Source organism: Triturus cristatus, chromosome 1_2, assembly GCF_964204655.1.
Source record: "Triturus cristatus chromosome 1_2, aTriCri1.1, whole genome shotgun sequence".
NCBI classification, from domain to species: domain Eukaryota; kingdom Metazoa; phylum Chordata; class Amphibia; order Caudata; family Salamandridae; genus Triturus; species Triturus cristatus.
The window spans coordinates 514,171,985-514,185,993 of NC_140580.1; the positions used below are offsets into that span (position 1 = coordinate 514,171,985).

Below are 14,009 nucleotides of genomic sequence, written 5' to 3' on the forward strand. Positions count from 1 at the left end.
ACCAGCCCATACACTGATCTGTCAAACCAGCCTATCAGGAACCGCCTGACTGCCCTATAGGCAAGTCCGATCCTGCCTTGCTATTCTTCCCATTGTTTCTTACATGTCCCCAGTGTTGGACTGTCTTTTCAGGCAGTCTGGCACTGCCGGATAAGCCAGGTTGAAGGATGTCAGTGTGTGGACGGGTTTTGTTGGCACCATCAAGGTCTACAGACTAAAATAACAAGCATTGGCATAGCCAATAGGTCTCGCCTTTGGGACCTTATAAGTGTTTAGCCATGCAACAGTTGCATAACTAAATACTTATAAGTCCCAAAAGCGAGACCTATTGGCTATACAAATGCAATTACACACTGCCAGGTAATCAATATCATTCAAAACCCAGCAGTAGAGTAGCAAGGATGTCATGGGCCCTGGTACAGGCACGGAAAACGCCTCCTTTGACTACTGCTGGGGTAGTAAAATACAGCAATTATCAGGGTTCAAAGAGCCCTGGTGCCACTGCAACTGCTGCACCAATGGTAGCTACGCCCCACCCAGCACGAACAGGCACCTGCCACGTTTAGGACGGTCCGAAAGTATATATAGTGCCTGAATTCACCAGGTACAAAAGCATATTATGTTCCATCACTGGGTGCCAGGAAGGCATCACTGAGCTGCTAGCAACTGTCTTCAATTGGGACTGAGAAGAAAAGGACACAGGGGAGCCAGAGGCAGAAATAACTCGGGTGTAATGCAGTCTGTATAGCGCTGTGGTGGGATGTCTCTAGGCATCCAAGTCAGGACGCTCTGACCCAGAGTAAGTTCTAGGTAAGCGCGTGATGCGGTTATTTCTGCGGCGCACGACTCAACTAAACCGCCCTTTATGGAGAAAACATCTCTTCCAGGGTGTTTAATGTGACTCGTGTCCTGTAATTAGATTCTCTAATTAAAGGGTGGAGACAGGGGCCCGCCCCTTCGGGGTTTGCAGAGAGGCAGACAATCTGTTATAGTGGGTAAACTAGTGGTGGGGTTGCTTCACTCAGAATTGAGGGGGCGGTTATGAGGTGTTACTGCCTGGCTCTTCTACGGCAGTACCGAACAAGGAATTCCAACTACACGGCGCAACGTGCTACCCATGTAGGCAAGCGCTTCGGCGCCCCACTTGGGGTAGTAAGCGCTATGTAAATGTTGCAATACAATACAGCCGTGTTTTTCACATCAAAACCACTAAATACGTAGCAAAGCTAAGAGTGGGAGGTGAGTGCGTGAGGGGAGAGGGAGAAAAGAAACGCGCAGGTCAGAGTCCGATGAGTGGGAGAGGAGCAGGTCGGTCCGAGGGCGGGAGAAAGCGGTGCGGCGAAGAGACGAGAGTGGGATAAACACTGAGTGAAAATGAAAGATTGGTCAGTGAAAAGTGAGATTGTGCAAAACGGGAGAGAAGAACAGGGCAAAGCCGGTGTCAGAGAGGACACAGAGGCAGTGCCAAGAAAGAAAAGAAATTGCCATCCTAAATTAACTTTTTTTATACAGGTTTTGTCGTGTCAATGTGCTAGAAAAACTGCTATTATTAGTACCCAATTTAATGGTCCTCAAATATCGACCTGGGAAGCATAAAAGACTGAAGTGGCCCTTTCGAGATTCAAACTTCTGACCTATAGTTCACAGGCAGGTGTCAGCCCTCAATGCTTAAACTACGGATCCACCTTGCTAAAAAAAAGCGAATGCTATTTAAACGGTGACAAAAATATCATAAGAAATAGAGAGCAAATGGGAGAGTTGCAGAGACAGAAGGGGACATAAAAACTATAACAACACAAGAAACATAGGTAAAGGAGTAAAGAAACTTAAGGGAGAGAGACCGAAGAAAAGAACGGAGAGACGAGAACAGAAATGTATTATTGTCGCAGTTTTACGTTGCATATTGGTGGACTTTACATGTGCACTTCCTACATTAAATACAGGGATATTGAGTCATTTGCCCAGAATCAAAGGATGCTGCGCCGACGCCGGGACATGGAGCTGGTTTCCCAGTTGCAAAGTCAGCAGCTCTGGCTGTAACCCACATCCTCTCCCCGGATAACAAATGCCGAGATAAGTCAAGGGTGGTGGATGCATGCACAGAGAAGGCGAAAAGGGCTACCTACCGTGGCAATAGAGAACATATGGGCAAAAAGGAGATAGCGGGGGCAAAACGAGGGAGAGGAAAGTGTTGCTATGGGTAACTGACAGAGAGAAGAGGAAGTGAGGCATGGAGAGGAAAAGGGAGATTTTAAAAGAAGGGCGAGTTGGAGAGAAGAAAACAAGCATTCGGCCGCGCGGCCGTAAAAGTAACGGCCGCGCTGCCGTGAAAACGAAAGTAATAGCGATCGCGATCAAAGCGAAAGTGATTGCGATCGCTTGGACGGGAGCGCTGTGTGGCAAGCACGCGAGTGGTGCGCGCGCAGCAGTGATTGGCGGCTGCGTGCGTGCGTGCACGCTCACGTGCACTCAAGCTTTAGGCCACAGGCAGCACTTTAAAAATCCCAACTACAAAATGTCTCTCCGAGCCAGCGCATGTGCTGGGCTCAGCAAGACCTAAAAATGGCCCACACACTAGTCCTTTCAAGCAGGCACATCTTGCAGTGCCAGACAGCCAGAATGCCAAAAGTTCAGTCCAGCACTGCATTGCCCTCTCAGCTGCCTGGTGTCGGCTTTGACCTATATAGTGGAATCTGTATTTGGAGGTTCTACTTGAAGGGTAGCAGGCGATGGCCCATGCATGGGATGCTGAAGACAGAGGACCCTTCAAAGACAATTTGATTTTCTAGGCAACAGGATGCCTACCAAAGCTATCAATTCTGCTCTTATTGAAGGACTGGGAAAACAAGGAGCAGGAGTTTACACGTGTTGGAGAGCGGTGCTGAGCAGGGGCGTAGTTTGGTCAGCAAGATTAGTGAGGGTGTGAGCTTCAGATTTCCCGACAATCAGGCTGGCATATAATGTTAACATACATTATACGACAAGCAGGGTATGTGAATGGGGCTTATGGAGCAGGGGAAAGGGAGAGGAATGCGGATTGGTATGAGTACTATGTGAGAGAAACACATTTGTCTAAAAATCAAAGTTTTTTAGGACTTTCAAAACAGAGATGAGAGTGTATGTTTCTTTTGTCAGAGTGTACATGCAAAAAATCCCAGGTGAAATCTGACAGACACACCATACTTGACTAAAAACACCTAATTATCAGAAAATACATTTATTACGGGGGTGTAACACTCCATACACCCCCCTCCCCCCCCCCCAAGTAAGTGTGACGACATTCACCCCTTAAAATGCTCCACAGTGATTGTGCCTTTCCCCAAAACAGGATACCCAGAATGACCCAAGGAACAAATTGATCTTTTCCAGCAAACTCACTTAGGAGATAAACAAGGTAGCGTGTCTCCTTCGCGTAGCCTTTTTTGTATTTAATCTACATCTTTAGTTTGTTGTTGTTAATTCTTTTTAAACAGTCAACTACGCAATGCATATATCGAAGCATGAGAGACCTCGCTTGGGAAAACAGGGTCTCGAAACGGCCTCACCAATGTCAGCTGAACGAAATCAAAACTCCTGGCGGTGTCTGCCTTGCAGTACAGCAGATTCCCATCATGTCTCCAATCTGTCATCCTCACGCCGCACTCCGTCACTCCTCATTAAACCCTTTCTTCTGTCTCTGTGGCGGAAGGCCTCATCACTGTCCTGGAGATGGGGGTCAGCCCCCGTTTCACAGTTCAATCGCAGGTAATGATTTCCCACCTCCTCACCTCACTCAGAGGTCAGTGCTCCAAACATCGCACCGTCTTCCTCAGCAGCTGAACTCATTTGCCAGCAGCTCATCTTTCTTAACGAGACACTTCCTTGTCGTTCCCTTCTTCTATATTTTCGGATTACACAGGATGTTGGTAACTTTATTTAAGCCGCGCCAAAGATCATGTTCGGTCAGCGGTAGTTTGTGGTTCATGTTAAAACTGCAGGATAATAAGTGAAGAAGGTTCCAAAATATACAACGAGGTTAAACTTCAAATGATTTAATACAAATATTGGACACTTTCCGGGAACTGCAGATTGCCTAATAGCATTTTTAGATGATTAAACGATTTTTTTTTACATTCATCTGAACTCAGAATCCTAGGACGTTGACCTCTCCTACATATCCAATGTGATAATAAAAGACAATGGCGCGAATTGCAGGGCTGTCATCAGTTTAATAAAAAATATAGAGTACTTGCACAAAAACGACATCATGTGCTTTTATTCCAAGGAAGGGTCCAGAAACGTCCATAGCCCCAGCTCCGGAACATGATTTAGGCCTTGCACAGCTCTGAGGTCACAGCAAACAGAACCTGTGCGCGCCATTTTCTGGTTTCCGGTCATCGCTATTTTGTGGTTTCCGGTCATCGCTATTTTCTGGTTTCCTGTCATCGTACCGCAGCAATCCTATCCGATCAAAGACTCTCCCTGCCACTTAATCTCAACGGCAATATCACTGACTGCAACTCTGTTTAAAGCAGGGAAACGTTTACTTTCAAAAGTGAAGTCAACTACGTGAGAGGGTGTTCTAGGATTTCTGGGTTCATCTATTGTTGACAGGCTGCTGCCCTCCTCGGCTGCTGTGTATGACCTGCCACCAGCGAGTCATAGCTATTTAAGGGCAATCACTTTACATTAATGTTTGTTAACAAATATCTACACTAAGTGCCCTTTTCTCTCTTGGCAGCTGTGGAATAGGAGGTTTCCAAGCAAAAAAGAATAGCTATATTGGCTCCACAGTCTATAGCTAGTACCAGGGTTAGATAGGGATTACAAATCTTCCCGGGCACGCTAAAAAAAAGTGGGCCACATTTGCATATTGCCTTTGCCAAACACTGCTTCGACGAAGTAAAAAAAAATAAGGGGGGGGGGTTGGGGGGTAAAATAAATGCTCGGATTAGCTTGCACTGGTGAAACACACCTTAAAACAAGTGAGGCCACTTTTGCTCCGGCCCCCTGCCCCCGCTCAATATGCATATGTAAATGGGCCGGCCCTGCAGAGAAAAGGAGTAACACCTCTGCCCTTTGATAAAAAGGAGGTAATTGAGGCCCATCTGCCTCCAGAAAGGCCACTCGGCACCCACTGGGCCGCTGGCGGCATCCTAACAATGCAGAAACCGCCAAATCGCCCCCAGACTGCTAAAAAAGCAGCCCACAGCTGGAACTGGACACCGACCCCTCGGGCATTGCCCGAGCGCCCGCGTTACCAATCTGACGCTGGCTAGTACATGATTTAAAACGTATTCAAATCACTTTGAAAACATATATAAAGATACTAGTTTGGGAAGCTATCCTTTCTGTTTTTTAAGGAGCTGGGGAAGATTAAAGATGGTTCGAGGAGCAGCTTAGGCCTGTCCGGCAAAGCTGCTGCCTGTGACAATGCAATGCCTGTGAAGTAAGTGCCCATGAAGAGTTTTTGCTAGAAAGCAGAGGCAGCCGGTGAACACACGTCTTCCCTCAGCAATTGTGAGGGAGATGGTGCACAGTCAAGCAAGATATTTGTGTGTCAAAAGAGGTAGGAAAAAGGAAATTAAACATTGGAGACTGAACGAAAGAAGCACCTCGTCATGTGGTTACATTAGACCCGGGCAGGAATACCACCACTTTACACTTTACACGTTCATGTTTAAACTTGACATCTTGCTTGAATGTTGACACCTTTTTTGCTTGCGTGCTTGTATGGATAGTCTTCCATGAAATAACTTTGCTTGCATTTACACATCTTCATAGGCACATTTTCAGAGCTGTGAACATTCTGTATGAAAGCTAAAGTTCATTGCGCAAAATAATGTTGTTTATTATATTTCGCTTGGCAACAGCTTTGTCAGGGTAGAATCAATAATGGTAGCCTGAATGGGACTTCAACATGGGTGATGTTTATTATAAAAACTGCATCACTTCTTTATTTAGTTAGAGGAGTACTTCGCTGGCTCTCTTGGGGTGGCCCCATGCTGGAATTCTAGCCTAGCTGATTCCTGTTTACCTCCTGCGAGGGATGAAGCTTGGCTTTCCACCAAAACAGGCTCCCTGATGACACTTACCCTCAGGTAACGGGGAGTTAGATCACCCTACAGGGATTCTGGCTGATTAACCCACCCTAGGGACACTAGGATAGTGAGTGCTAGATAGGAGCATTAATATATATATATATATATATATATATATATATATATATATATATATATATATATATATATATATATATTCACTGAAAAAACCATAGGTTTCACACACGTTATAGTTAGGAATTAGCATTTAAAAAACCTTGCTAATTCAATGAAAAAACCATAGGTTTCACACATGTTATAGTTAGCTGGAAATTTTACTGATAAAAAACCAATGAAATTCCCCCGTTATAGTTACTGTAGGCAACTATAACTCACGCGACCGCAATCCTCTGCTGATGCTAATACTGTATTTAGACACTTATTTGCCCATGTCTTCTTCCATTAAATTTTAGCTATACATATATTACAAATATTTTTTTTTCATAAAGACACATATGTCATCAGCAGAGGATTGCGGTCGCGTGAGTTATAGTTTCAAAAAATAAAAATTTACCGTTTTTGGCCTTGGGGGATCTTTGAGGACTCAACTAACATGGCTATGTGCATGGGCGCTGTCTAAACAGCCCCTTTATATGTTTTTTGCCTTTGTTTACAGCCCCCCCCCTCAGAGTGCGAGAGAGAAAATGGCGGCCGCCGCTTCCTGGTTTCGACCGATTCGAATGTTTACTTAGATGTAACAGCCAATCAGAATCGCGCTCGCGCACGCCACCGTACGCGTACGGTAAGCTTACGGTAAGCGTACCGTAAGCTGGCTCAGATATATATATTGATTTAAAGGCTATTTTCTCAGAATCTACTGAACAGATTTACACCAAACCTACAAAAGGCACTTCCTTGACCTGAGGACTACCTCTCTGCCAAATTTCTAGTAATTCTGTTCAGCCGTTCGGGCTGTAGCCCTGTCTAAAGGTCCTATGGAAAAATGCATGGGAAAAACGCGTTTTGGGACCCCCCTTTTATCTCAGCCCCCGCTTGACGAATCCCCCCGAGACTTTCAGGGTAGGAGCGGAGCGTAGCGCCCTACCTATTTTGAGAAATTCGCGAGGATTTGTCGACCGGCGCCAAAGTTATTCAAAATAGAATGTTGCGGATTTCCTATGGAAACAGGGTCCTAACTATAACTACCTACTGGCAACCGCCAGTAGGTAATATATATATATATATATATATATATATATATATATATATATATATATATATATATATATATATATATATATATATATATATATATATATATATATATATATATATATATATATATATATATATATATATATATTCAAAAACCATAGGTTTCAGGGACGTTATAGTTAGTTGGATATTTGACTCATATAAAACCAGAGAAATTCACCCGTTATAGTTAGTTGAGCTAACTATAAGTCACGCGCCTGCAATGCACTGCTGATGACGTTACATATTACATCACTCATGACATGGTCAGTGACATCACTGATGACATCATCCAGTGAATGTGTGTTTCTATAAAGTTTAAATATTTTTCATATATATCTATTCCAAGGTGTATTGAAGAATGAGTTGATTTACAAGTGCCTGAAGGGATTATTTAGTAGGTGTGTGACTGACTGTATTAGTGAGTGATTGAATGTGTCTTACTGAATGCATGGGCTAGTGACTAAACTGTGTGAAAATCTGTATTAGTCTCTCAGTTGGTGTGTAAGCGGCTGCATGGGTTGGTGAGTAGCTACATGAGTGTCTATATGGGTTATTGATTTGTTGTCGGAGTATCTGTATGGGTGCCTGAGTGTCTGTGTGGGTGGGTGTGGGGCTGTGTGCATAGATGTCCGAGTGGGTGATTCACTGGTTGTATGGATTCAAAAGGGCATCTGCAAAGGGCTGTATGGGTGAGTTAGTGTGTGTATGAGTGTGTTGGTGAGTGAATGAATGTCTCAGTGGTATATGTGTGAGTAACTACATATGTTTTAAGGCAGTATATGTGAGTGTTGGAGTATATAAATGACTATACGTGAGAGTAAGTTATTTGAAGAGTGGGTATATAAATGAGTGTCTGCTTGTATCAGTGATTGTATAAGACAGTAAGTATGTGTTAGTATCTGCATAAATAAGTGATGTGGTATGTGTATAAATAACTGAGTTTGTGTGTATAACTGTATACATGAGTAAATGGGTATGTGATTGATTCTTTGCATGACTGACTAGGTGTGTGAGTAACTCTATGGATGAGTTTCGGAGTGTGACTGTATGTATAGGTCTATGAGTGCATATTATAGTACTGTATTGATGAGTAACTGCATGTATAAGTGACTGGATGTGTGTGTAGACCTAGGAAATAGTGGGTGGTATGTAATATCTGGCATTGTTGTGTGTATGGTTTCAAAAATAGTAGTTTGTATTTTAGAGTGGGTGTATCAAAGTTTATATTAGGGCATCATTATGTGCGTTAAATTATCACATGGATGATGTCATCAGTGATGTCATCAGTGATGTCATTGGAGATGTCATGAGTGATGTCACTGACCATGTCATGAGTGATGTAATATGTGACGTCATCAGCAGTGCATTGCAGGAGCGTGAGTTATAATTAGCTCAAATAACTATAACGGGCGAATTTCTTTGGTTTTATATTAGTCAAATATCCAACTAACTATAACGTCCCTGAAACCTATGGTTTTTAAGTGAATTTCAAAGGTTTTTAAATGCTAATTCCTAACTATAACGTCTGTAAAACCTATGTTTTTTTCAGTGAATTTCGAAAGTTTTTTAAATGTTAATGTCCTATTTTAAAATTTATAAAACCTATATATTTTTTTTTTTTTAAATTGCTACATTTTGGAACTCTATTATCATTTTTTTTAACTTTAAAAATGATGTAATGTTTTATATCTTCAAAAAACAAATATGATTTTTTTTTTTGGGGGGGGGAGAAAACTGGAGTCCCGTACCGGTAGCGTACCAAACTCCATCAGCTCGCGAATCCTATCTGCCATATTGCTGAACTCGTAAATGATGTACATTTCGTATCCGATAGGTTCATGGCACCGTGTCCCGTGTAACAACCTATACGTATGAGGTTGCGCCAGCTGCTACTTTGGTATGCGATGGGTACGCAGTACCAAGCCACGCGTTACGTCATGTACGTATGGGGTCGCGCCCGCTGCGTGTTGCGTATGCGACGAGTGCACGCTGCCAGGCCCTGTGTTATGTCATAGATGTATGGTGTCGCGCCGAGTACACGATTCTCTAATTATTTTTTATGTCTCAAAACTATATCTAAATAAGTTTAAAGTGTATATGAGAGCAAGCGATAATCTAAAATATTTTAAACATTTATATATTTCTAACTGTAATAAACGGTTTTATGACTTAACAACTACTGCCTAAACCACGACTTCCTGAACAACGAAAGCTAAACAACGAACAGTACTTAGCCACTACTTTTTTAACAACTACTTCCTTAACCACGAAAAAAAAAGATTTAATTACCCATTACCAATTAATGCCAGTATGTTGTTTCTAATAAACATGTAACGAGCTGTGTCGATCAGGGAGCACAATGAAGCATAGTGAGATGAAAGGCTGTGCTTATCTGCTTAAGCACCTAACAAGTGACGAAAACAAACACATCAAGCTGTGCACCTCTGCGCTTACACAATCAAGTACATTTGACTCGTTTTGCTTTAAAAAAAAAGAGGATCTGCTTGAATTATTTTCTATAAAAGAATGTAAAAATATTTAAATATTTTATACATAGTTTTTTAATTTAAGATTGCGTTAATAAACATATTTTTCAAAGGAGAGACATACTTACTTCCCAAACCCACTACCACTATCCACTTTACATTCTGAGGCAAAAGGTAATAATATCTGATATAGAAAAGATTGACCTACCTGATAATGCCAGTAAATTCGAAAAGAAGCTATTCCCACATCATGCTACCAAACTTGAAAAATTGCAAACTGCATCCAAACACTCTTTTTTCTCTCCGCCGAAATGTTTGCAGCAATGCCTTCGAAAAATACTTTTTATAATACAAATAGTGCCATGTCCAAATAATGTGAGGCATTTGCAGTTTCGATACTGTTCAGTTCAGAAGAGTGATGGGGCTGAGTAAAGTGACGTTATACTCCAACAATGGCGAATCAAAGTGCAGATAAGGTGTAGGGGGACGGAGAGAAGTGACGTGCCTAACATTCTTTCTTGTTCCAAACAAGACGTCATCCTTCAAGACTTCATGAATCCGGACTTCGTTGAAGAGTTTTTGTTCCAGACTTTGTGGTTCTGGTCCTCAGTGAAGAGTTGTGGTTCCAGACTTCGTGGTTCCGGTCCTCAGTGAAGAGTCGTGGTTCCAGACTTCGTGGTTCCGGTCTTCGTTGAAGTGTCATGGCTCGTTGTTTAGACTTCGTTGTTAAAGTAAGTCGTTGTTTGAACTTCGTTGTATAGGATGTTTCCCGTAATAAACTTATATTATGGTAAATATATTTTCTCAAAATCGCGTCGTGTGCGGCCTCCTTGCGCGCTCGGTGAGCGATTGCCATGTGACCTTAAAAAAAAGCACTTGATTGGTTCATAATGTTTCCCATTGTAACAGTTGGAGGACCCCACCCATTTTAGTCATTCTCTCTACAGCGTTTGATGAGAGACACCTCTTCTGCTTAGAGAGCTTTTTTGAAATGTTTTTTGCTGTGTACACATATCTTATACTACACACAACATGTAACGATCATCTTGATCAATATTCATGGTCTGTACAGTAGCCTTCCACGTGTGATGGCCATGCATCTGAAACGTTACATCAAAAAACAAATGTGTGTTACATGATGCCCCTGGTGTGTGTGTGTGTGAGTGCATTATTGTGCTACCTTTCGGCCTAGGTATTGGTGGCTCAAAGGGGTATCATCAGCCACGGGCAGAGTGCACATCCTAGATCACATGTGACAAACAGTAAAGAGAAATGTGTAGATTTGTGTTGCAGTATGCTCTGTTGTCAGGCTTTACCAGTATAGTAGTGTGTCATACGTGAGACTTTCAGATTCACATTTGACATGCATTGCCTGACTGTGATGAGCGTTATCACTGTGCCTTTTGTAGCCTCACTGCTGATCCTCCCTCCATCCGAGCACATTCACATGTGTGCGCTTCGCGATAGCAACACTTTCAATAATACCGCACACCATTGACATGCGTGTCTGCGCATATCCACAAGCTTGACAACATGTGATGCTGGCCATTCAATGTTTTCGGACAGCATCTCATTAGCGATAGTTGCTGCCCTCCCGGTACATGCTACATTAATATAAATTGCAGATTGTGCGACGTCAAAACTGCAACAGGGACACACACATAAGTACACTTCCTGGCCAGGCAGGAACTGAACAACGCCCAGATCCCCGGAATAATTATTCACGCCCCAACGCTGGCATACGCAAGCCCAACCCACTTTGCGTACGTATAAATAGGATAAGGACGACGCCACATGTCCCAGTTCTTCCACACTGCCTCAGGTGATATGGCCGCATCCACCTGGCATATCACAATGCGCAATAAACAAAAGGGATCCATGAGGTGTACACCATCCTGGCAATCAAAACTCCATTTGAATTGTGAACCCTGCTGGCAGTCGTGTTTGGACACACAACAATGACAGCAGGTGAGCAGTGGGGCCTGGGTGCAAAGGGGCTGCAATTGAGCGCGGTGCGGCGGGAGGGGTGGGGTGCATCAGCCTAGGTGCGCAGGTGCGAACAAGCGATGTTGCAGTGCGTAAAGATGTGATCTCTGACCTCATTCAGTCACATCTCTGTCTCATTTTAAGGACCTGCTGGACCGTACTGTTGGCCTAAGCCAGCGGGCAGCGCTGCCCTACAGACACGTGGCATTGGCTTTTGGGGCACTGTAGTGAGCTGATTACTAAGTGTACATGCACACAGGCTTGCGCCACTGCATTACACGTGCACATTATGCTTCTAGCATGCGCTCTGTTCCTTTGTATGTGAACGTTGGCATAACATAATATTATTTAACCTTGTGTATTCTCGTGCACTCCAACTCCTCTTTGAACCTAGATTACCATTAACAGTTGGTAGATCGTACTTCAAGAAGGAAGGATGCACTCAACTGGTGTTCTCTATTAAGCTTGAAATAAACCTTGATTTAACTCAAGACGTTTCCAGCATTTTATTATTTCTCCCTTTTCAGACACTGAGTTGGTTGCGCCAAAATGGGTGGAGCGGGTGCTCAGCCGTGATGATGCCCTGGGCATTCTGATGCCTTCCATCATGGTATCAAGACACCGTCCCTGACCGGAGACCTGCTGTGCCACCCTGAGAGAGGCACCCCGGAGACGGAGCTCACACCGGCACGTCGTTGGACACACCGGTGGTGGCAGGTAAGCAGTGAAGCCTCGGTGCGCAGGAGCTGCAATTGAGCACAGTGCAGGGGAAGTGGCTGGAGTGCAGCAGCCTGGGTGCACAGGTGCAGGCAAGTGATGTTCCATAGATAATAATGTAAATTCATTTCTCTGTTTCATTTTAAAGACTTGCTGGACCGCACTCTTTCTCACGGACCCCATCGTCCCAGACACACGGGTGACGGGAGGTGAACAGTGAGGGCTGGGTGTAGTAGGCCGACGCTCTGTCTCCTCCCTCTTTTCTTTTGACTCTCCCTCCCATTCTCCCTGCCACCCACTCGCTCTCTGTCCCATTCTCACTTTCTTCCTTTCATTCTGACTACCTTTCTTTTTCTCTTGGACATGGCACACATACTTATGTTTCTTTTTCGTCTTGCAGGTTTTGTACGCTGCTTCCGGAGGAGTCCCACCCACTTATTTCACGTTATACTGTTGTTTCTTCGAATAAAGTTGCGTTTCCATTTCTTTGTGTTGTTTTAAGAAAGGTAATTTTTTTTACCAATAAATAAGTGAGTGTATGGGTCTTCTTTTTCTGACAACACTTGTCTGTAGTTTATTGTGAAAATCGGCGGTTGATAGGAGGTTATGAGGAAAAACATTTGTAATTTTGCGGTGCACCTACCAAATATAAACCAACAGACTATTACATAAATGAAGCCTGGGTAATTCTACAACTGCAAGGGTTCTATGAGTGTACCACTTTATAACACCATGAGTACTGCCCGTGTGTTTACAGAACCAATAAGGCACTGCCTAGGGCCACCAAGGCTTCAGAGACTGGTGAGGCTCACCCTGCATATTTAAGTAAAGGCCCGGAGGGTGGCGATCCCCGGACTTTTGTTGGCCTCGAAGCCCCCCGAACAATTAGTAAACAATACCCGGGGAGGTGGTGATCCCCTAGGCTGCGAAACGTCTCTGTGCCCTCCCGCGCCTAATTTACATGTGAGATTAAGGTCCCCAGTGCTGCAGAGACCCCGCAATATAATAATAGGATTGGCCCTAGAACATTACTTACCAGGGGCCTCATTTAAATGAATGGGTGAGACCAGCTTCATTTTTTTTCTCTCCATTTTTACCATCCGGATCTGCTTTATTGAAGCTATACGAGGTTTTCCTCCTCTCGCTTCAACGAGGCAAACAAGGATTCGCTATCACAGGGTGGAAGCCATGCTCCCGCCCTGTAATAGCAAACATAAATGTCCCTCGGATGCACACCCCGGGACATTGTATGAGCTGCGCCTGGGAGGTGGCGCTCCATAGGGCCATGATGCATTTGTTACTGCATAACTACAGAATTAGTATAAACGCATACTAACACTACTTGCAGACGTGTAGTACAGCGACCAGAGTGTAGTGAAGAGGCACAGGAAGCCCAAAATCAAAAAATATAAATCCTACCAGAGGTCGGATGACATAGTTCGATGAGCCGATGACCCTGGGATGAGTAGAAACAGCTTCACAAAGAAAACGAGTCTTCAGCAGAAGGCAAGGAAACTCAAAATATTGGTGACTGCTGCCTTCT

General features: G+C 43.8%; 1 protein-coding gene across 1 annotated transcript in view; it reads left to right on the top strand.

Moving 5' to 3' along the window:
- ADAM12 (ADAM metallopeptidase domain 12) overlaps window positions 1-14,009 on the top strand; it is a 2,563,649-nt gene that overhangs the window by 352,802 nt on the left and 2,196,838 nt on the right. The gene's annotated exons all lie outside the window — the stretch shown is intronic.